The sequence below is a fragment of the Canis lupus genome, chromosome 24, assembly GCF_011100685.1.
Source record: "Canis lupus familiaris isolate Mischka breed German Shepherd chromosome 24, alternate assembly UU_Cfam_GSD_1.0, whole genome shotgun sequence".
In the NCBI taxonomy this organism is placed as follows: domain Eukaryota; kingdom Metazoa; phylum Chordata; class Mammalia; order Carnivora; family Canidae; genus Canis; species Canis lupus.
The window spans coordinates 15,147,852-15,173,536 of NC_049245.1; the positions used below are offsets into that span (position 1 = coordinate 15,147,852).

At 35.2% G+C, this 25,685-nt stretch overlaps 2 long non-coding RNA genes across 16 annotated transcripts in view; one reads left to right on the forward strand and one right to left on the reverse strand.

The window, feature by feature from the left end:
* LOC106557669 overlaps nucleotides 1–25,685 on the forward strand; it is a 228,826-nt gene that overhangs the window by 140,047 nt on the left and 63,094 nt on the right. For 9 of the 12 annotated variants that reach the window (XR_005377614.1, XR_005377616.1, XR_005377611.1 and 6 more), the window contains 2 exons: nucleotides 1,061–1,127; nucleotides 3,410–5,745. The exons of 2 other annotated variants lie outside the window; for them this stretch is intronic. This is a non-coding gene — a long non-coding RNA (uncharacterized LOC106557669). Of the gene's footprint in view, nucleotides 1–1,060; nucleotides 1,128–3,409; nucleotides 5,746–25,685 lie in introns of those variants that run through there. One more of the 12 variants, XR_005377621.1, reaches the window with a different exon arrangement.
* LOC111092122 overlaps nucleotides 1–25,685 on the reverse strand; it is a 208,116-nt gene that overhangs the window by 132,062 nt on the left and 50,369 nt on the right. The gene's annotated exons all lie outside the window — the stretch shown is intronic.

Here is a 25,685-nt window from a genome sequence, read left to right on the forward strand (position 1 = left end):
AAAATATACCAAATGTTAGTAGTATATGACCATTCTTGGCATTGAATAGATGAGCAATTGCTACCTTGAACACTGTACTTTTTCATAGGTTAGAAATACTTTATTTTTGAAAACTTTAAATTTTCTAAGAGCTACCAACTCTTAAGTACTTAAGTTGTTAGTGAGAACCAACTATGTGTATCACAGTATCAACTCTTTCATTCATCTTATGAGTTTGACAGACTCCTTGAAATCAGGCTCAGCAATTCATTTACTAAGGCACCCTTTCCTCATCTGCAAAATGGCATAAAAATCCCATCTGCCCTGTAAAGTTGCTGAAGATTTGTGATCCACCGTTAATATCGCCATCAGTGATAGTAATGACTATACATTGACAAAATGTGCTAGAGATAAGATTAGTTCTATTTTCAATGTTAGGAAACATAATGTCAAAGAAGTTAAGTAAGTTAAATATTTTAGTTTTCACAGATGTAAGAGACAGGATTCTAATTCAGCCCTGTTTGATGCAAAAATGTGTGATTTTACACTAATACATGCACCAAAAGGACATTAACTGAATGTTTCATGAACTAGGTAAAGGACCTTAAAAATCACAAGGAAGAGAAGACTACTGCTCATGAATGTTGTGATGCATAAGCACAGTGGAGAGTAGTTAAATGAATAAAGACAAGCTAGCAAAATATTGCCTTCAATTACAAAAGGAAGGGCACAATCACACAGTGTAAGGATCAAGCTTACAAAGAAATCAAGCTTACAGAGAAGAAATCAACTCCTCTGGGGACAGATGCCTGTTTCTTGTAAGTGTGCCATGCCAGTGTTTTAGAAGTACCTTATCACTACGTAGAGAAAAAAATGTGATGGACAGAAGTAAACTGACCCTGCATTTATAGCAAGCATTCCAAAGGGAAAAACCAACACACCATTTAGTTTAAGTCTGTAGTTTTAAACATCGAGGCCTATGATAATCAAAAATTTTGGTCATTCTTAGAGGCTGCTATTAAGATCTTTAGTTTGAATAAGAAAGCAAGCTCTTAAACTCTTCCTCCTCTGTGTCCTGCAGTCCCTGTATTTTACACAGTAGAAGTTTACTGCATTTATTTCCATGAAGGGTTACACATGCAGCCCAGGTGAGCTGAATCTACAATTTCTGTTTTATAACATTTTGTGGACTGAGAATGTCTTAAACGTTAGCACCTGTAGATTTCTGAATCTACACCTGGTTGACCAGGTTCTTCTTCTGTTTTTTTATAACGTGAATTCATATTTATATTTTATTGCATTTTGTAAAACAAACTGACATTTGAAAACTAACTGAAGGTGTTTTAGCCAACAGACACATAAAAAGATACTCAACATCATTCAGCATCAGGAAATACAAATCAATACCACAATTAGACATTACCTCACACCTGTCCAACAGCTAAAATAAAAAAACAAAAAAACACAACAAACAAGTGTTGGTGAAGATAGGGAGAAAAAGGAACCTTCATACACTGTTGGTGGGAATGTAAACTGGTGCAGCTACTCTGGGAAACAGTGTGTCGGTTCTTCAAAAACTTAAAATAGAATTACCCAATGGTCCAGTAGTCACACTACTGAGTAACTATCCAAAAAATACAAAAATACTAATTCAAAGTGATGCATGCACCTCTATGTTTATTGCAGCATTATTTACAATAGCTAAAATATGGAAGCAGCCTAAGTGTCCATTGATAGATGAATGGATGAAGAAGATTTGGTATCTATATCTATGTATGTATATATAGAGATATATGTGTGTGTGTGTGTGTTTGCGTGTGTGTGTGTATAACATACATTGGAATATTACTCAGCCATAAAAAGAATGAAATCTTGATGTTTGTAACAACATGGATATAGAGCTAGAAAGTATATTGCTAAGCAAAATAAGTCATTCAGAGAAAGACAAATGGCATATGATTTCACTTATGTTTGGAATTTAAGAAACAAAATAAATGAGCACGGGAAAAAAAAGAGAGGGAGAGAGAGAGAAATGAAGAAACAGACTTAGCTGTAGAGAACAACCTGATACTTACCAAAGGAAAGAGGGTTGGGGGGACAAGAGAAATAGATGATGGGGATTAAGCAAAGCAGTGCACTTGTCATGATGAACACTGGGTGATGTATATGTGCTGAGTCAGTATGTTTTATAACTGAAACTAATATAACACTGCTAACTACAGTGGAATTAAAATAAAAACTTGATAAAAATAAAAAAGAATAAAAAAGGATGTTTTAAAAAACAAATCCTCACCACCATCAATAACGTGGCTAATTGGAGCTCCTCGGTGGTGCAGTCAGTTGAGTGTCTGCCTTTGGATTGGGTCATGATCTCAGGGTCCTGGTATTGAGCCTGCATCGGACTCCCTGCTCAGCAGGGAGTCTGCTTCTCCCTCTCCCTCTGACCTCCCTCCCTGTTTGTTCTCTCTTTGTCTCAAATAATTAAATAAAATCCTTTAAAAAATAACATGACTAATCAATGTGCTGCAAGCCTTAAAAGTTCCAAAGAAGCTTTTTTCCCATAAAATAATTCAATTTGATATTTCTCCATCCAATTACAATTTTAAAGATTTTGTTTGTTTATTTGAAAGAGAGCAAGTGGGGGAAGGGGCAGAGGAGGAGAGAGAGGGAGGATTTCATGCTCAGCATGGAGCCAACTTGCAGCTCAATCTCATGATCCTGAGATCATGACCTCAGCCAAAACCAAGAGTTGGATACTTTACTGACCCAGCTGTCCAGATGCCCCCAGTTGCAATTTTAAACTCTAAGTTCCACTGTCCAATACTGTAGCTATTACCCACATATTGTTATTTAAATTTAAATTTATTAAAGTGAAATAAAATTAAAAATTCAGTTACTCAATCACATTAGCCATATTTCAACGGCTCAGCAGCACGATGGGGCTACTGGCTGCCATGTTAGGCAGCAGAAATTATAGAGTATTTTATAGTATTTCTGTAAGTACAGAACATCTTACTGGACAGCACCTCTGGAAGGCATATAGCAAAGTACTAAGACTCACTTTCCTCCCTTTCTAAGATGAAAAGTATAGAACGGTCCCTCAAAGATTGGGTTCATTTTGCACCCACTATTATGTGTTACAAAGTCTTAGCCTTCATTAGGTAAACAAACAAACAAAAATATCAGTTTTAGAATCTTACTGCCCAGATTCCCTTAAAAATAAGAAAATATTTTATTCTATTTAAGAAAATACAACAAACACTTAAGGCAAAGTATTTTAAAAATATATCTATCAGGAAAATATATTCATGAATAAGGAAAACTCAGGTTTTTTCTGTGATTAAATACTTTGAGGTTTGCTATACTAAAAACATTAAAGTAAAGAAAAGATTATTACTGATTTTTATTAAAAGTTGTATATTTCTTTTAGGATTTCATTTGAATAAGCCGGATGTCTGGGAATGCTGAGCACCAATGAATATGCTAATCAATGCAAAACAACTATAAAATATAGTAAAAGGCCCCAGATGGAACGTCCTGGGTCACTAACACCCAAGTGGTGGCTGTCTCATCTCTTCGTTATTCAGCTTCCTCCACTCAGACACAAATCTTTCTACACTGGAAAAAAGGACCCAACCCACTTAACTTCATAGCAGAAATTTTTCTCCTTGAAAAATTACTTGAGCTAGAAGAATTTCCATCTGGGAAAGGAAATCCATCAGTTGGAAATTCTAACAAGGTTCAAGTAAACACCTACTGTGACATTCAAAAGGAAAATGTTTCACAGGTATAGATAGGAAAAGGAAGTATTTGGCTGAGAAGCAACTGAGACTGTTCACATACACAGTACTAATCTTGATGCCAGTAACAGTCTAGAGCTATCTCAAAATCTTTATGGCTATTGTTGACTTCTGGATTTGATCACCCATTAAAGTTCTAAATTTGATCACCCATTTATATCCTATAATAAATGGCATACTGCTACTTATGTTTTAATATGATAAAATACATAGAACATAAAATTGACCATTTTGACCATTTTTAAGTGTACACAGAATGATCATCCACTACTACCACTACCTCTTTAGTTCAAAAATGTCATTATTTCCCATTGCTTTTAGGATAAAGTCAAAGTTCACTAGCATTGCCTATGAGGCCCCACATGATGTAGCTCTCTGCCCCTCTTCCCAGACTCATTCCATTCCAAGTTCCACCTCCATTTTGGCATTCTACCCACATTGCCCTTCAGCGTCTTTCTGTTTACTCTTTCCACAGGGCCTTTCCAACAATGTTCCCTTTCTTTGGAATGTCCTTCCTTCCTCCCTGCACATAGCTGATTTCTACTCACCATTCAGGTTTCATTTCAAGCAATACTTCTCGGACATGTCTTCCTGGAAGATGTTCTGACCCTAATTTCTGACTTTGCAGATGTGCAAATTTACATACACTGAGGCAATTATTTGAAGATATCTGCCATGCTCAGAAACTGTTAATATCACTGTTGAAACGTCATTTTATCTTTAGTGCAGGGTTTCATAACCTCAGAACTATCAACATTTTGGCGAGATAATTTGTTGTGGGAGGTTGTCCAAAGCTTTACAGGATGCTTAACAGCTTCCTTGATCTCTAACAGTTGGATCCTAATAGTAGCCTCCCCCTTCCCTCTTTGTGACAACCAAAAATTCTTCCAGTCATTATCAAAATGTCCCTTGTGGCAAAATTACCCCCATTTCAGAAACACTGTTATAGGGCACAGCATAGAGCTTAACACTTAGGACATTTAAAAAATATATTATGGGAAATAAACAGAAATTTGCTTTGTTTCTGCCTATCTTTGTTTCTCTCAAACATTTAGCTAGGCTTCCTATGCTTACCAATAAATAGAATGAATCATAACTACAATAGAATTTGAAAGAAGGAGGGGAAAAGCTACATAAATTACTTTTCAGATATATGTCCCTGGCATCTATAGAAATTTATTAGGGAACATGTGTAGGTAAAGAGCAAAAGAGAAGCCAAACCCACTGTCTAGGCATTTTATATGGAGGCACACTTGACAGGCAAGTGTGAATATACTGTGGATTATGATCCAAGACAGAGGTCTCATACCTCTGCTGCCATTTTTTTTTTTTTTTTTTACATTTACAGGAGTGTTCGTTGCTATTTGGTTAGGTGAAATGACTTCCAGTTTAAGCTTCTGTCACCTACAAGTTTGTATATAAGCACCAAGTTTGAGGAGAAGTCTTAAATCCACTGCTGGTGACCAAGCTCATTGCTGATGCCCCAAGACACAAAATAGAAAGGGGACTGGAAAAGGAGTACATCCAGGTTAATCAGCAGAATAAAAGATTTAATCTCCCCTCCTGGACGAATGGCTATTTCTCTCTTTCACCTGGGCATTCAACTCCCTGACCCATTAAAATGGGCCTAGAAAGCATTTGTTTCTCCCCAAGGACGTTGGTAGATTAGACTTTTCAAAGACTGCCAAAAACTTGATTGGGTTTGGAAGGCTTCTTTCTCTCTGTTATGCATATGGTTTACTGTGAGCCTGTCTGTATTCCCTCACTTGGGGCAGTGTGTTTGTATGTTTGTGCGTAAAATGTGTATTTATACATCTTGTGGTCTCCTTATTGTTTCTTGTATCTAAACAAGAATTAGTGAGTGATCTAATTCTGAAATATTCTCTACAAATGCAATTTTAGTGGCTTGGAGTAAATATATAATTTAAATGTGTATACTTAAGAAATGCCAGCTTCTCTCCAGGCTGTGGGGTGAATATCAGTACTCTACTTGCAAAGCCAAGAATTCAAGTCACAGGAGTCACTATAAGAAATCCCAAATCACACTTCAGGCAGTCTCCAACCTGTAATTTTTTTGACTTTAAGATGGTATGAATGTGATACATATTGAATAGAAACTGTACTCCAAACTTTCCGTTTCTATTTCTTCCCTGGCTGGTGATATGTAGTAGGTACTCTCGTGATGCTGGGCAGTGGTAGCCTCAATTCCCAATCATCCATGCAATCACAACTATAAACAACTGATACACCTAGCAACTGTTCTGTACCCATACAGCTATTCTGTTTTTCACTTTCGGCACAGTAGTAAATACATTATAGGAGATATTCAGCACTTTGATCTATAAGTGGCACAGAGAGTGCAAAATGAAAACACTCCTCTGGGCCCCCAATTTTGTCAAGTAAGAAGAAAATTCCTCAGCTGGAAATATGCAGTCTTTCTTATAGAAAAGACAAGAGGTCTCGGAGGGCAAGCAAAAATCCTACAGAGCAAAGTCAAATTCCTAAAGAGTAATTTCAAGTCCTAAGAACAGCAATGGAGTAGAGAGCTACTCTCATAGAACAGATCAAGGCCCTAAGCAGACTATTGCCAGCTCCTGGGGTAGGGAGACCTAATAATATCTGCTATATAAAAATTGCTATGCACCAGTGTCTGCTATGTGATGTCTGTTCCCCTCCTTTTTGAAACACTGATTATACTAGTTATCTTGCCACTATCTCAAAATTGTGCTTTGAGAATATGGGAAGTGGACAATCTATGTTTTTATAGACCTATAGGTCATGAGAAGCCACGTTAATAGATTTTGATATATTGTATTTGGGTCTGAAGCCATAATTGGCAGTGGTGTGTCAGTGCCACCTCATGCCAGCTTGTGAGAGCTGGTTGTGTGCATCTTTTGCCAACTTATACTCAGGATATCCTATCAGTATCTTGAAATTACGGATGCTGGTAGTATTTATATCACAGAAATGATCAAATGTTTCATATCAGGGCTCTTTTTTTCTTCTTTTTAGAGAGTTGGCTGTCATACACCACTACTTTTGGTGGTCTTAAAAGGTGGTAAGTGTATTTTTCCCAAGAAGAATATAAATAATTGCACCCAAGGAGAGAGGTCTGTGCTACATTTAAAATGACCACAAATTGTGGGACGTCTGGGTAGCTCAGTGGCTGAGTGTCTGCCTTTGGTTCAGGATGTGTTCTTAGGGTCCTGGGATCGAGTCCCACATCGGGCTCCCTAAAGAGAGCCTGCTTCTCCCTCTGCCTATGTCTCTGCCTTTCTCTCTGTGTCTCTCAAGAATAAATAAATAAAAAATCTTTAAAATGACCAAAAGTTATTTGTAGTATTCTCCTCTGACAGGTAGAATCTATTATCCTAACTTTTAAACCTGGGCTGGCCTAATATCTTGTTTAAGCAACAAAATAGAGTGGAAGACACACTGTGTGCTTCCTGAGTATGGGCCTCAAGGGGCCTTGCCACTTCCCTTTGTCCTCCTGTTGCTCTGTAAGCCTGGAATAGCCAACTGAAGGGTGAGACCATGGGGATCAGGAAAATGCTATCCAGCTGAGGCTTATTCTCCTAACTAGCCTCTAACCAACCCTCCAGCTGACCACGGCTGTGTAAGTGGCCTGAAGAGAGGTCAGAAGAAAAATTGTCCAGCTGAGCCCAGCTCCAATTGCTGACCAACAGGATCATAAGCAAATAAAACTATTGTGGTTTTCAGCCACCAAACTTTTTAACAGTTTATTTATACAGAAATAGCTGTCTAATAAAGGAGTGTTTTGTCATGGGACAGTGTTGTGATAAAAAGTGATATAAATTTCAGCACTGAGCCACATGTTCGATGGTACTGGTATCTAGAACCTCTGCCCAAATTATACAAATAGTTCAACAGAAGAGGACCAAAGTCTAGTCCTTGTAAATTATCTTGAAAAAAATCCCTTCCAGATTGATATCTGTTCATTAACAGGCAACTTTTGGATATGATCACTCATCTCTTTATAACCCATCAAGTAGTCCTCCACTGAGCATGTATTTTTCTGTAACTGTTAATTGAGAATATTTGTATTGATTTATTTTGTTTGTTTTTTATTTAATCAGGACTATTAAATAGGACCATGTTACAGGATTTAGGAAGTCTTTACAATTTGTTTTGCCATAATTTTTATTTCTGAAAACTTTATATGAATAATTTTGGAACTATGTGACTGGATAGCTATTAGAAATCTGTGTTGTGACCTTGTCATGATTAATTCATTGATTTGTGTGCACAATTCCTACAACTATCTGAGAGAAAGCTACATCAGTCCCAGACATACCTCTGAGTTTAACTTGGCTGACTTTCCTGAGCTTGACTTAAGCAAAGAGACTTAAGTCTATTATATCTAAGACTTGAAGTTCTCTGAAAGCTAAGTCAAATCTTCCACTTTAGTTCATCGGAAGAGAGAGCCAAGGGGCCAATGTGAACTCTGAGCTCTTCCTATTAATCTTTTGGATTTAAGTGCATTGATTTATATATATGAGCCAAAGTTTTTAAACTCATGACCAATAGCAGGAAGCCAGATGTGTACCTATTTTACAGAATCACATGCAAGGTGCTAAATTCACATCTACTATGGGTGACTATTTATATAGAAGCACCTGCTTCAAATTCACCAATACCTCTGAATTCCCTACTGTTACTAATTTTCTTTTTCATGTTTTTGGTGTTTCAATTTAGATTTTGGTTACACTCATAGGCTTAAAAGGAATTGAAAATATTCTCACCCTACAGTTTCTTCTTTCATTCTCTCTGGGGAGCTATTAGAAATAGGTACCATACTGAGAATCATTCAGATTAAGTTCATATTTTTGTATTTCATATTGATAAATTATTTTTGCATCTTATAGTAATGCTCTTATGCAGAAGTGACACAATTTTTTTTTTAGTCTACCAGTATTTAGTATAACTTATGTACATGAAAATGCTCAAAACTTAAGTGGACAATTCTAGGATCTCTGATAAATGCACAGAAGCATGTAACCATATTTCAGATAAAGACATAGAATATTATTATTACACCAGAAAATCCTCTTGTGCATCTTTCTAATTAATATCTGCCCCAATCCAAGACAACCACTATGCTGACTTTTATCACCATAGGGCAATTTTGCTTTTACTTGGATTTTATATAAATGGGTTCATACAGTGTGTACTTCTTAGTGTCTGGCTTATTTTATATAAAATATATATTATAAAATTTAATAACATTATAATTTAATATTATGTATAAATAATATAAATATATTTATATTTAATCAATATAATTTTTTGAGGTTTAACCATATTTGTGTCTACTAATAGATAATGTTTTATTGCTGTATGGCAATTATGCTAAGTAAAATAAGCCAATCACAAAAGGGGAAATACTGCATGATTCCACTTATAAAGAGCAGTAAAACTCATAGAAGCAGAAAATAAGATAGTTGTTACCAGGGCAGAAAGGGAAATGGGGAATTGTTTAATCAGTATATAATTTCTGTTATGCAAGATGAATAAGTTCTAGAGATCTGCTATAAAACATACTGCCTATAGTCAACAACACTGTTTTGTGCACTTAAAAATTTGTGAAGAGGGTAGATCTCATGTTATTAGTTCTTACTGTAATAAAAAACAAAACTCAGGAAAAAAAACTCCAAAGGGATGCAAGTAAACGTTTGGAGATGATGAATTTGTCTGTTAACTTGACTATGGTGATGGTTTCATGGATATATATATATATATATATATGTCCAAATTCACCAGAATGTATACACTAAATATGTGTAGTCTTTTTTTTTAATATTTACTTATTTATTTATTTATGATAGACATAAAGAGAGAGAGAGGCAGAGACACAGGAGGAGGGAGAAGCAGGCTCCATGCTGGGAGCCAGACGTGGGACTCAATCCCGGGACTCTAGGATTGCGCCCTGGGCTAAGGGCAGGCGCTAAACCGCTGAGCCACCCAGGGATACCCTGTGTAGTCAGTCTTTTTTTTTATATCAATCATACTTCAAAGTTTTTAAAACACTCTATATTGATTTTCCACTTACATATGATTGATCTAATGTTTGAAGTTGCCAGCAGATAGCAGAAGATATCATTTTATATTATGTGGAAGTGGCTACTGAATAATATAAAAGACTTATAACTCTTTAAAACAGAACTAGTAGAGTAACATTTGCAGAAAGCAGACTCTGAATAAGAAATACACATCAATGTCCAGGGACAAATATATGTTTGTAAGTTAGTGCTCCCTTCCACTCCCCTAATGCTAGGCCTGCCCCTACCTACCAGAAGCATTTAATTTAGTACCTATATCCACAGTTTTCTATTTTTCCCAAACTTTGCCATTACAATGTCACCTGTCCTATGTTACATACCTTCTGCCATTTGCATAGAGTTAGGTAATTTAATACATTTATTCATGATGTAGTAAAAGGCAATTTGAGGTTAATTTATTACTCTTTCCAGTTTAATATTAATATTTTGTTAGGGAGGGGGCACCTGGGTGGCTCAGTGTTTGAGCAGCTGCCTTTAGCTCAGGGCGTGATCCCAGAGTCCTGGGATTGAGTCCCGCATCAGGGTCCCCGCAAGGAGCCTGTTTCTCCCTTTGCCCATGTCTCTGCCTCTCTCTGTGTGTCTCTCATGAATAAATAATTTTTTTTTTTTTTGGTTAGGAATCATGTGAAGATAATGATTAGTCCAGCAAAGTCACTTTAATAATAGGTCTTCAGAACTGCAGCTGATTGATAAGTAATGGGATATATTTAATGCGGTGGTGTTTTCAGTACCTTCAAGTGGTTCTGCACAGGCTCAATCCATCTGTGTGGAAGCTATTCCTGGCCAACAAAACAATCCTGATACAGCCACCAAGGCCTTTTATTACTTTCAATCTCATGAATGTTTTGCTGATACCTAAGTAGGTAAGTGAGAGCCAAAAGAACTGACTGGTAGGCCAGGAAATAGTAGAGACTATTTTAATATTTCAATGTCTACAACATTATCCCACTTATAATGCCAATTTATATTATGGTCCTCATGACCTCATTTTTTTCCTGATCCTGTCTGTATAAGTGCTGAATAATTTCTAAAGGGGATACTATTAATAAGATACAATATCTCCTACTGACTTGTATTTGCAGGCAATACCTGCTAGGAGATTTGAGTAAGAAGAATAAACAAACTGCTACATAGACCATTCCAGAACAAATAATACTTACTGAACTTAGTCATCTTCTTTTTTGTTTTTACTATATTAAATAGGGCCCACGTTGTATAACAATATAAAGTGGACTTAAAGGAGAGTTTTGCCAAGATTGGCTAGCTGCTAACCAAACCCATTTCCTCTTCTTCCTGAGCACACATTTAGACTACATTTCCTGCCTCTTTAGCAGTTAACTGTGCTCGTGTTTGGACTAGCCAATAGAATGTGAGTAAAGGTAATATGTGCTATTTCCAGGTCTGAGCAATACAAATATGTCACTTGAGGAAGGCAAAGGACAGGATGGAAGGAGTCTGAGTCCCTGTGTGATTATTATGAGAAAAAAAATATGAGTAAAATCTTTGGAAAAACTCAATAAGAACAGTTCCCCAAAAACAAAACAATCAAAAACAAGATAAAACAAAACCTTTACAAATTAAGTGTGGGAGATACATCTACAAACAATTAGAAAAGAAATATCAAAATCTAGAAACACTCTGTTTCTCAAGTGTCTTCAGTTTCTTGTTTTAAATTATGCAATTGAAACTAAAAGTCATAGCCAAAGCTGTATACTAATGCAAAAAAGATCTAGAATGACTAACTATTCAACAACATACTTATATCCTTGGCTCTATGTAAAAACATCAATAAAGGAAAGCACATACATATCCATGTTCTGAGTTAACATAAAATGTTAATTTATAGATGTACTCTTTTACTAATTTTAGTCTTGAACTATTTTCTTTGTTGTTGTAGTTACAATTATCCAATCAACTACTGGTTCCAATCATGTGAAATTATAAAGCTTCTACTCAAGTTACAATATGTGGATAGTACTCTGTAGTGTTAAAATTAAAAAAAAAAATAGAATAGGACTAGTTATATTATAGGACATTAATATAGTTAGGTTAATTACAAAAGCTCTTTCCAAAAACATAGCATTAAAGCAGAGAACTGGAATTAGGGAAGATGATAATATTGACAAAATTCAGTAGAAGGGTGGCCCAGGCACACAGAACAGCCTGAACAAAGCATGAAAGAACTCAGCTTTGTGAGTACATGAAAGTAGGTCAAATTGTGATGACTTTAGAGAGAAGTGAGCAGAAGCCAGAGCAGGTAGGGAGTTGCCATGGTGGGAAATTTGGATTTTACTATATGTGCAATGAGAAGTCATGGCAGACATTTAAGCAGTGGGGCAGTATATGTCATCTTTTGGTTTTAAAAAGAGCATTTCAGATAGTCTCTAAACAATATATTAGAGAAGACAACAGTAAAATGAGAATTTTGTTAGAGGATTTTGTAGTAGGACTGTAGAAATTTGAAAGTTGTGGCTTGGTCCAGGGCCATAAAAGTGGTGATGTAAAACAGTGAGTGCATCTAAGATAATTCTAGAAATGAAATTAATAGATTGGGGATTGAATGTGAGAATGAGAAAGAGGAGGTGGTCAAGGCAGTCAGATGTTTCTGTTTGTTTGCTTTTTGCTTTCTTTTATTATGTTTTAACAACAGTTTAAATAATAAAACCATTTCCTCAGAAATGAATGATGAGAAAGAACTAAGGAATTTAGTGGTTTTTTTTTATTTGATAAGAACACTTAACATGTAATATACCCACTTACCACGTATGTAATAAAAAATAAAGTTTCATTAATTATAGTCACAATGTTATGTAATAAATCTTTAGGATTTATTCATTTTGTGTAACTGAAATATTATCCCTGCTGAACAACAATTCCCAATCCCCCTGCTTGCCCTATCAATCATGATTCTACTCTCTGATACTATGAATCAGACTACTTTAGATTCCTCATGTAAATGGAATTGTGTAATAACTTGTCTTTCTGTGACTGGTTTACTTTAATTAGTATAATGTCCTCAAGGCTCATACATATTGTTTTAAATGATAGAACTTCTTTCTTTTTTAAAGGCTGAACAATATTCCATTGTATGTGTATTTCATATTTTGAATAGACACTTCTATTCAAATGAATATATAATATTTCTATTATATATATAATATGTATATGTATATGTATTTTTCATTTACATATATATAATATATATATAATATGTATTATATATATAAATGAAAAATACTCAATGATACCAATCATCAGAAAAGTGTGAATTCAAGCCACAGTGAGATACCACCTCAGACCTGTTAGGATAGCAATTATAAGGAGAAAAAAATATAATAAGCATTGATGAGGATGTGGAGAAAATGAAAACGTGTACACTGTTGTGGGAATATAAAATCATGTAGCTGCTGTGGAAAACAGTATGGAGGTTCCTCAAACAACTAAAAATAGAATTACCATATGATCCAGCAATTCTGCTTCTGGGTATTTAACCAAAAGAATTGAAATCAGAATCTTGAAGAGCTATTTGTACTCTCATGCTCATCACACTATTATTCACAATTACCAAGATGTGCAAGCAACATAAGGAATTCAGTTTTAATCTTACCTTTAATATACCTGCAAAGCATTCAAGTGGGGATTATAAACACATAGTTCAACATGTAAGTATGAATCCTGGACATATTGATGACATTTAAAACCTCAAAAGGTATTTATAATGAAGAAAAAATAATGTTTTCCAGAAGTAAATTTGAAGTTATTAACGTACAGAGAGTATAAATAGTGTACCTTTTAATTGTATATTTCAGGCATCAACATAATGAAACTAAACCATGAGTTTGTGGCAATTTATTCCATGTTTATGAAGTCAATATCACCCACTCATGAAGATTCATTATAGGTTAAAAAAAATTGCTCAAAATTCTTAGTTAAAATTACTTTATTGTTTTTCTTCATTTTTGTTCGTGTTTTACTGGGCTTTGTCTTATCCCAAATATAAAAATCAAAAGGAAGAACATAGTTAAGAAGTATTCATTGACTAATACAGTCATTGGGCTTATCATATGAAATTCCCTTCTCTCACAAAACAAAAATCATTCTAATGTAAGGTATTTTTATCCAATTTAAAATTGATTTAAAAACAATCTAATAACTATAATTTAATGGGGAATAAGTAGTATACTTTGAACCACTTCTGGAGATACATCAAGGAGAGATAGCAGAGGTACAGGTGCATCCACTTCTGCTTTTCATTCAGTATATGAAAAATATTGATGCAAGACATGAAAAACAGTACCAGTTTAGAATAAAAGAGTAATCTGTCCCCAGTTATCTCTTATAGTCTCCTGAAGAGATGAGAAATATGTTTTTTCCTATCTATCTAATGTGTAACTAATTGAAAGAAATGCTGTTGGCAGTCTGAACCAAAAGGGGTAGGAAATTCCATCTCAAAGAAAACTCACATGTTATGCATCTGCTTAATTTCCAAGCATTTTCCAGATGGATTAGAGAATGAGATAGGAATAGACATCTTTTTTTGACCTGAAAAGGTCTTGCTGTTTAAATAGCATCTGAATTCCTTACCCTCTGGATATCTAATACTGATCAGATGGTTTGTGTCCAACAAATGTGTTGTGCATAGACAGTGGTTTCTGGAGAGTATCTGTGGTCTGTAGGGAACACTGCCCTCACAAACTCAATCCAGGCATCACAAGGCAGGTGCTATTAAAGATGAGGCCTCATGTTCATGACCTTTAGAATCCATCATTTTTGGTGCTAAAAGAAATCTTGGATGTTCTTCTATTCAAATCACACTTTGAAAATATGAAGTACTCTGGCCAAACCACTATAAAACACTATCAAAAGAAAAAAGGGGAAAGAAAGAGAGAGAAAAAAAAAGAAGGAAGAGGGAGAAAGAGAAAAGGAAATGAGATATTGCTTATTAAATCAATCTTGTTGTAAAAAAAATCTATACTATGTGTCTGTTTTCTGTCACTCCCAGAGCCACAGACTATGTCCCAGGTCATAACTAAGTAGGTGTGAGGCATCAAGTACGTAGCTCATTTCCTGGGGTTTTCTGGCAAGGTTAGAGGTGGTTTTGCAGAGGAGAGATCAGCTGTTTTAAAAGTTGGAATTTGCCACGTGCATATGGTGCAATGTGATTTAGGCACTGAGAGCATGTGACAGGACACAGATGATCTGAGGGAATAGCAGATAATATGGCACCAAAGAAGCATGCAGCCTTAGTGTAGGAGATATAAAGGCGGACAAATCTTAAAATCTGATCCAGGAAGGCCACAAGTACTAGTGTAAGAGTACTTTTCAGGAATTCAGGAGAATTCCTGAAAAAGTGTGAAAATGACTAAATCTGCGTGTTAGAAACAGGACATCTGTAGAAGATCTCACCTAGAGAATAATTATAAGGTTTTCCAATAAATTTAGGTACAGGGGATAAAACCTGAATAAAGCACCGAAGTTTTGACAGAGATAAAAGTTACCTACTTTTCGGAGGTATTTAGTTGTAGAATCAATCAATTTAATGATCATTTGATGAGAAAAAGAATGTTTAGCCATTGATACAAATCTTTCCTTTCTGGGCACCTAGCTAGCCTGCATTTCCCAGCCTCTGTTACATTTAAGTGGTATTATATCTTTAAGTTCTTATCAATGGAATCTGACAGAAGTGATGCATGCTGTCTCTAGAGGAGAGGGCTCCCGCATGCCTTCTTCCTCCTTTTGTTGATTAAGGTCCTAAGGGATGGAAGAATCATATGCAAAAACCTTGGTACCTAAACAATGAAAAGGAGAGAATCATTTGCTGATGAGAAATACTTGCATTGACTATTATATGAGCAAGAAATAAACTTCTAGTATTTCTGGCCTGGGAGATGGGGAATTTCAAAAGAACATAAGATAAGGTTGAGTTTGGGGATTTAGTAAATGAAATTAATTATTTACACTGTGGACAACTTTGGTGGTAAAGACACACAGCAGACAGAATAGCAACTCCTTTGCTCAGAACACAGCAATGACTTCTTTCATTAAAAAAAAAAAAATGGCCAAAGTATTTACAACAGTTTTTGTGGACTTGCAGGATGTGGCCTCTACTGAACCCTCTGTCTTTTCCCTTCTCACCTCCTCATTCACACTGCTCTGAAGAGCACAATTATCTTTCTTGTCCTAGAAGACACAGGCTCACATCTGCCATACAACCATTGCGTACCATTCCTCCTAACTTGAATGCTTCTCCCCAGATGTGCAAGACCTAACTCCGACCTGCTCTTCAACATTTTGCTTGAATAACCCTTCAAAACAATGCCTACCCTGATAAGTCTATTTAAAGCTGTAAGTCAACACTCCTCCTAGGCACTCCCCATCACCTTACTCTAAAGTATACACTTAATACCTTATAGCATAGTGTTTATTTTGTCTCTCTCACTTCCCCTCCTCTCTCTGATACATGCACACACATACAATGTAACTTTTATGAAGGCAAATACCTTTGTCTGTAAACTGAGGTATCTCAAGCACTTAATTCTGGCACAGAGTACAACTCAATTATTGTTTTATGAATAAACAAACAAGGGAATGGATGAGTTTGGGGCATATAGTTGAGGGCATGCAAGATACATTTGAAAATATGGGTCTGGAAGCAGAATACTGTTCTAAGCAAGTAAATTAGTAATCCATCTATCATCCTGGGACATTGAGAATGGATGAGATCACCCAGGGGAACTATGAAGGTGGAAACTAAGATGAGGGACAAAAAGAGAACATTGCATTTTGAAACATTTGAGACAGTATGAAGAAAAAGGAACCAGGCACATAAACAGAAAATGAGTCAAAGGGGCAGAAGGTAAATGTGGGGATACATGGTATGGTAGATATAAGGTTAAGAGTTTCAATTGTCTCAAACACAACAAAGTGAAGATTTTGTATTGCCTTGCAGATGTGGGTCTCAAAGGCAAATTTTCCACCTAATATAGGCATAGACTATTTAAGCTGCTAGGGAGATTACAATTGGAATATTTGGAACATAACAATTTGGGAAAAAAGAAGAAAGAAAGGAAAGAAGGAAGGAAAAGAAAGAACTATAAAGACAACATCGCCAAAGTCTAAATGTAGCTCATAAAAGAGATCAGTATTAGTTGTTTTTAGTTTTTTAAAAAATATCTTATTTTTTTATTCATGAGAGACACAGAGAGAGAGGCAGAGACATGGGCAGAGGGAGAAGCAGACACCCCACAGAGTGGGGAGCCAGATGTGGAACTTGATCCCAGGACCTTAGGGATCATGACCTGAGATGAAGGTAGGCCCAACCACTAAGCCACCCAGGTGCCCAATTGTTTTTATTTGTAAAAGTCCTTGCTTTGTTCCCTTTATCCAAATAATACATTCATAAGAATATATAAATGTGGAGGGGGAGTAGTGAGGGTGGTGGAAAAATAAAATAATAGATATATGTTAATAATTTCAGTGAACAAAGCTATATACAATTATGCTTCAAGGTCAATATTTAAATATTCATAATATGAACATAAGATTAAAATTTCCTAAGCAGTCATAACACAAATATCAGTTAAATTTGTTATACTGCATTATATGCTCATAGGTTTAAATTGAATTTAAATAAATATTTTAAAAATCAGAGAGGGAAAAAGAGAGTACTGTAATCAGTTGAAGTCAACATAGATTTGGTAAGAACAAATCATAAGGTTCTGAAAGCATAGAGGTAATTTTTTTTCATTATATCAAAGATGCATCCAGCAGCCTTCATGATACATTGAAGATACAATGGGCTCAAATTGGGCTCATCTCAAAATCACTTACACAGATTTGTAGACAGATTAATAATTAATGTACATGGCATTAATTAATGTCTCTCTGACAATGTGGATAGAAATTTCTGTGGTTCAGGGATCCCTGGGTGGCGCAGCGGTTTAGCGCCTGCCTTTGGCCCAGGGCGCGATCCTGGAGACCTGGGATCGAATCCCACGTCAGGCTCCCGGTGCATGGAGCCTGCTTCTCCCTCTGCCTGTGTCTCTGCCTCTCTCTCTCTCTCTGTGACTATCATAAATAAATAAATAAAAAAAAAAAAGAAATTTCTGTGGTTCTGTCTTGATATCATTCTATATAATTTTTCTCAATAATTATTATAGAGAGGTTGATGGAATGTTTAGCAAGTTTGTAGATGAGAGTTAGTTAATATCGTGTATGACTGAAGTTATATAAAGTAATCTTGACAACCAAAGATGCCATACCCAAAACAAGACGATATTTCAGAGAATTAAGAACAAAATAGCAAAAGTTAGCTGAAAAGGTCACTTGCAAAAATGAGAAATAATGGAATTCTTACTATGACAATAGATTATGAGCCATTCATCTAAAAATCTTAGTAACCTCTAAAGGCAGTAGTAACAATTATTAATGCCAATTCGAGTTAAATTTTAACCATGTAAATTTGGTGTTTGTGCCCCTAAATGGATCCATCTTACAGAGTTCTGTTTTAGTCAGGCCAGATTCAGAATATTGTAAGCAATTAAAGTTAGCTCTCTTTGAGAGGGCAAGTCAAACTAGAATAAGTCTAGATGAATCAGAGCAACTATACATTAAAAGTTACTATTCCATAGATAATCATTCCAATTCTGGTAAATCAAAACCTATTGTTCAGGATTGGACAAAGGCAAATGGTCCATGAATAGATGATGATTTCATAATTCAAATATCTTCACATATCTTTGAACAAAAAAAACTATACAGAACAACAAATAAAACTAATGCATAGGGGCACCTGGGTGATGGTTAAGTGGTGAAGCATTTGCCTTCAGTTCAGATCATGACCCCAGGACCCTGGGATGGGGCCCTACATCAGGCTCCCTGAGCCTGCTTCTCCCTCTCCCTCTGCCTGCCACTCCTGCTTCTGTGCTCTCTCTCTCTGTCAAATAAATAAATAAATAAATAAAATATTTTTTAAAAACCTAATGCACAGTTGTATAACTAGGAGATGGAAAATATTTTAAGACTTTAATTATCATCTATGGGAATGGATATCTGATTTTTAGCTTAGACATGTATAGAGTGAAAAAAAGAAGTTCCCATCCTTAAGAAAGAAAAAGCTGGACAGACAGCTAATTAATCACTTTTCATGAACCCATCAGAAAACAAAGTCTCAGCACAGATGGTGATCCTATAAAGATTCTAGAACCGTTGATGAAACTTAGAAGAAAAGGTACATGTAGTGAGAAATGGTACCCAAGTATTTGCTTGCTTGGAGTAAAAGCCAAAGGAAGCCATATAAGCTGATAAAAACATTAAACTACAGATTTTGATGAATGAATTTCTGGAGGCTAAGAGTGGTCTAGTGTAAAAATTTGGAACCCCTGGGGGTCATAATCAGGGGTGTTTCCATAATTTTGCAAGCTTTTCCTATAGAAACCCCACCAGATTCTCACAGGGAAAATCAGAGACCATGGAGAAAGCTCTCTCATGGAGAAGCTCTCCCATGGAGAAGCTCTCCCATGGTGCTTCCTGGAGTAGAGAAAACAGCCACTGCTTAATCTTCCCAGACCCCATCTTCCTGATGGAACAAAAGGTTTAATCCTCAGAGGTATATATTGCAGACTGAACCATTACAGCTGAGGGAAGGAAATTTCTTCCATCCCCACCTTCCCTGTCTTACCTGAAAAACAAAACAAAATAAAACAAAATTTTAAAAGGCACTTAAGCTATAGGGTGGAATACATTTGATGGATAGAATGAAAACACTAAAGGATGTCCAAGAGAATAAAATAGAGGGTGAAGGAGAAAGTTCCGTCCCCGGATGAAGGTTGGAATCACTTAAAAAGGCCACATTCCAAGAAACAGACCCACTTGTGGACACCAAACATTCATATTTAACCAGACATTAAAACTGGTTTCCTTCCCTAAATCTCATACTATCAAACCTCCAATAGCAGTAGCAATGCATTTCAGCTGAGAGAGATGCACAAGACAGACACTGAATAAGAGCACAAAGAGCCAAGAAGAAAGACAAAATCAAGTTAAATAGAGAAATTCAAAGTCTCTGGTACACATAGCAACAAAAGTCCTCAACACTAGGAATCATTGGAACAACAAATCTCAAACACAGCCCAACCCTGGATAGATTTACATAAATAGATTTACCTCAGCATCTACTGCTCTGTACAATATATTCAGTTTCCAACTGAAAATTACAAAATAATTCATCAGAACCAAACTTAAATATGTTTAAGTGCCCATGAAAAGATAGAAAACATGCAAAATTAGTTTTTTTTTCAACAGAGAGATAGAAACTATAAAAAAGAATCAAATGGAAATGCTAGAAACATAAAATACTATAACAGAAAAGAAGACTTTCACTGAACTCATTAGTAGATTTGACAGAACTGAGAAAATAATCAATGAATATGAAGGAAAAGCAATAAAATTTACAATAGTTGAAGCACAGAGGTAAAACGTTGTTGGTGGTGGTGGGGGTGGGTGGGAAACAGAGCTCAGGGATCATGTCAAATGCCATAATGTGGATAACCAGAATGCCAAAAGGAGAAGAGAAAACAAAGCAAGTGAAATATTTACAGAAATAATGCTGAAATTTTTCAAAAACAAGTGACACCAAATCAGAAATTCAAGTAGAATAAATATCCCAAACACAAAACCTAGAGATATCATATTCAAGCTACAGAAAATCAAAGAAAAAGAAAAATTCTTGATGAAAGCCAGAGGGAAAAAGGTATTTTACCTACATAGGCACAAGGAGAAGAATTACAGCAGATTTCTGAACAGAAACTATGCAAATAAGAAATAGTAAAGTGAGAACTTTAAAGTGTTAAAAGAGAAGAAAAAAACCACCAACCCATAATTGTCTATTTAGCATACAAAAACTGAGAAAATTAATTGTCATAGACCTCTTCTATGACAAACAGTAAAGGAAGTTCTTCAGGCAGAAAGAATATGATTAAGGTGAGGAACTTAGATCCACATTAAAAAAGAAAAAAAAGAGTGTTGGAAATAGAATAAATGAATGTAAAATATAACTTAATTTTTTTTTCTTATTTTAACCACCCTAAAAGAGACCTGTCTACTTAAAGTGATAACTATAGGGGTGCCTATATGCCTCAGTTGGTTGATCAAGCCCTGCATCTGACTCCCTGCTAGTAGGGAGTCTCCTTCTCCCTCTCTCTCTGCTTCCTCCCCTCTGCTCATGCTCTGTCTCTTACTCTCTTAAATAAATAAGCTTTTAAAAATATTCTTTAAAAATTTCAAATAAAGTGATAACTATAAAAATGGACTGTGTTCATATTTATAGTATATGTGGAAGTGAGATACATGACACTGGCATAAAGACGGGAGGGAGACACGGGGAATGTACTGTTACCAAGTACTTCTACTACATGTAAGGTGGTATCATATTATTTGAAAACAGACCCAAATAGTTTTAAAAAGCATATTTTATGGGGCCCCTGGGTGGCTCAGTCAATTACACATCCAACTCTTAATTTTGGCTCAGGTCATGATCTTAGGGTCATGAGATTGGGCCCAACATCACACATCAAGCTCTACCCAGCACACAGTCTGCTTGAGATTCTCTCCCTCTGCCCCTTCCCCTGCTTGAGCTCTCTTTCTCTCTCTCAAATAAACAAATAAATAAAATATTTTTAAAAGTATATTTTAAATTATAGCAGAAGCACTAAAAAGACTTTTTAAGTATAAATAGTAAGTGTATGGATAAAATTGAAGGAAAAATATTTCAAAAATCAGAAAAGATACAATAGAAAAAAGATGCACAGAAGAAATACAATAGATAGATAACACACATGATAAATTTTAATATAAATATATTAACAATTACTTTAAATGCCTGTGGTTATAAATGTACTTGTTAAATACAGAGATTGTCATATTGGATAATTTAATTTTATTATATTAGTATTTGCACATATTTGCATGTATTGATTTTCTACTTAGTATTTGCATGTATTGATTTTTAAAAGTGCATTTTTAGTAGACAGAATATAGATGAATCTTGTTTTCTACTATTGTTGTTTTGATTCCTTTTTATCCAATAGGACAATCTCTTGGAGAATTAATCCCTCCAAACAAGGCAGAACAAGGAAGATTGTCCGTACAAAGAGGAACATTACATAATAATAGAGGGATTAATTCTCCAAGGATACATAACAATCTTATATATGCAAGCACCTAACAACAGAGCTTGAGGCAAAAACTGATATCTGAGAGAATAAACAGACAACTCTACAATGATAGTGGGATAACTGAAGAGTCCTATATTTATTAAAAGAATTAAATTTGTGGGGTGCCTGGGTAGCTGAATTGGTTAAGTGTCTGACTCAATTTCAGCTCAGGTCATGATCTCAGGTTCATGAGATTGAGCCCTGAATTGGGCTCTGCACTGGCATGGAGCCTACTTAAGATTCTCTCTCTCCCTCTCCCTCTGCTCCTCTCCACCACCAGATCACTCTCTCTTTTTTGAAGAGAGACACACACATACACAAACACACCCAGAGAATTTAATTTGTAGTTTTAAATATGCTAAAACAAAACAAAACAAAATTCTCCAAGCCCAGATACTTTCACTGAGTTCTACCAAGCATTTAAGGAAGAAATCATACCAACCTATACATTCTCTTCCAGAAAATAAAAGAAGAGGGAATTTTTTCAAGTCATTTTATGTGGTCAGTATTATTCTAATACTAAAATCAGAGAATTGCAGGGAAAGAATAGTATAGACCCTTATCCCTCATAAACATTAACACAAAAATAATAACAAAAATTAAAAAATTGAATGCAGCAATATATAAAAAGCATAATGCATCAAATTTAAGTAGAATTTATCCCAGGAATGCAAGGCTGGTTCAACATTCAAAATTCAATCACTGTAATTCACTATATTATTAGACTAAATGAGAAATCCATATGACCATATTAGTACATGCAGAAAACCTTTCAACAAAATCCAACATACATTCATGATATAGTCTCATATATTAATAACTGCAACTCTTTGTGAGCAAATGCCTTTAACTTAATGCAAAATATCTACAAAAAACCCAAAATCTATAGCTACCATCATATTTAATGGTAGAAGACTAAATGTTTTCTCCTAAGCCCTACATTGAGTCAAGGATGTCCTCTCCCACCATTCCTACTCAACATCATAATGGATGTTCTAGCTGGTGCAATAAAGCAAGAAAAAGACATAAAAAGAAAATGTTGGAAAGGAAGAAATAAATCTATCTTTACTCAGAGATAATATGATTGTCTATGTAGATAATCCCTAAGGATTCGCAAAATACTCCTGGAACTAATACATGAGTTCTACCTGGTCTCAGAATACAAGGTCAAACTACAAAACAACCTACAAAAGTCAATTGTATTTTCCTACATTGCATGATAAATTGAAATCTGAAACATAATAATAATAATACCTTTACAATAGCACCTAAAACTGAATTACTTAGGTATAAATCTAAATAGGTACAAGCTCTGTATAAAAAAAAAAACCTACAAAACATTAGTGAGAGAAATCAAAGAAAACCTAGACAAACAAAGAGATATACTTGCTCATGGGTTGGAAGACTCAATATTGTCATGATGTTCTCTCTCCCATTTGATCTATAGATTCAATAATACAATATCAATCAAAATTCCAGAAAACCTTTTTGTAAATTTCTGACTTTAAAATTTATATGAAAAGTCAGGGAAAACTGAATAACTAAATCAATTCTGAGAAAGATGATGAAATACAGACTAACATATAGTAAGGAACTAAACATCTAAAGCCTGCTCAGTTGACCTTGAATGCATATCAGAGGAGAGGTTCAGGTGGCGATTGCCAAAAAATGGTGGAAAACAGAAATACCACTTCATCAACAGCAGATCTATACTCTAACAAATGTTAAAGGAAGTCCTTTAGGCAGAAGGAAAATAAGAACAGATGAAAATATGGATTTATCCAAGGGAATAAAAAACACCATAAGTAACTGTATGGGAAAACATATATTTTTCTTATTATTTAAATCTCTTTAAAGATACTGACAGTTTAAACAAAAATAATATGTATTGTGGGGTTTATAACATATGTATAGGTAAAATGTGTGATAATAAAGTATTGGAGGGGAGAAACAGAAAAACTATAAGATTTTTAAGATATTTATTTATTTATTTATTTATTTATTTATTTATTTATTTAAGAGAGAGAGAGAGAGCATGAGCAGAAGGAGAAGAGGGAGAGAGAAACTCAAGCAGGCTCTGTGCTGAGAGCAGAGTCCAATGAGGAGCTTGATATTATGACCCTGAGATCATGACCTATGCTGAAACCAAGAGTTGGATGTTTAACTGACTGTGCCACCCAGGTGCAACCAAATTATAAAAGTTTTATACTATATCTAAAGTAGTATAGAATCTTCTGATTCTATAACATATTACTATAAACTCTGAAGCAACCACTAAAATTAAAAAAAAGGTTAAAGCTAATGAGGCAGTAAAGAAGATTAAAAAAAATAATACATACTACGTGATTCCATTTATATATAATTCTAGGAAAAGCTAACTAACGTAGAGAAATGAAAACAGATGAGTGACTGCTTTGCGCAGTGTTTGGGAAAAGAGCTAGAAGAAAGGAATTACAAAGGGGCATGTGGAAAGTTTTAGGGATGATGGATATGTTCACTTCTGATTATGAAGTAGTTTCTTGAGAGTATAAGAAAAAGAAATGGAAGCCAAACACTAGAGGGGTTTAGAAAATCAAAGTATGTGTTTTTAACCATAAGATAAAATTATTTGTAATAAACCTCTATTGTTAGTACCAAATGGCTCCCTTTGCAGCTCTTCAATGTGACACCTGCACTTTCTCTTGCGGAATAACAATGTTTTAATGAATGGGTAACAATTCAGGAGTCCTTTTGCAGGCTCAGTAGAACAAAGCTAGAATCCCAGACAATATTGTAATAAGGCCTTTAAGATTCCAAATACAGTCTGTTTAGCTTGTAACTCACTCAGGTGAGTATTAATGTTTTGGCCAAAACCACCTGAAGTTTGCTTGAGGCCAAAGCTCTGCCAGGCTGTGTTTGGAGGAAGCAATTGAGGCTTGCTAAATATAGGTAACAAGGAATTATTCACTGGATTTTTCATGAAAATATAAAAAGAACCAAAACCAGAAAATATGAAGACAAATATACATGTTTAACAGAGCTAGAGGAAAGGAAACAAAACAACCAATTCAGCTCAACAAAAAAAGGTGGTTGTCTTTTTCAAAGGCTGTAAGAGATGCTATTAAGAACAACTGTGTTTCACTATGTAGAAGCAGAGTTCAAAACTTTTATCTTTTGAGTGATGTGGATGTGCAAACGTGGGTGGCATGTGGGTGCACTTTGAAAGGAAAGGAGGCAAGAATGCTAAACTCCTGAGATTTAAAAATGATATAGGAAGAATAGAATGGGTCTCCAATTCTACAACTATAAAAGAAAAACACCTCCCTCATCAAAGAAAGGTATCCCAATGTTCCCCAAGATGATTCAATACAAAAAGCCTTTTTGCTGATCCCAGTATGTTTATGAATAATACTTTTGATTTACAGCAAATCACTTAATCTTTCTGAGTCACTGTCTCTTCATTTATAAAATGACCTAGATCAAGAATTTTCAGTGACAGCAATGGGCAGACACAGATGTGCACAATATGAATAAAGCTGTCCAGATGATTATGGAAACCACTGGACAAGCTAATTTTTGATATAGATTTTATCAATAACCTACTACAGATCTATTTTTTCTCAGTGTTGTGATCA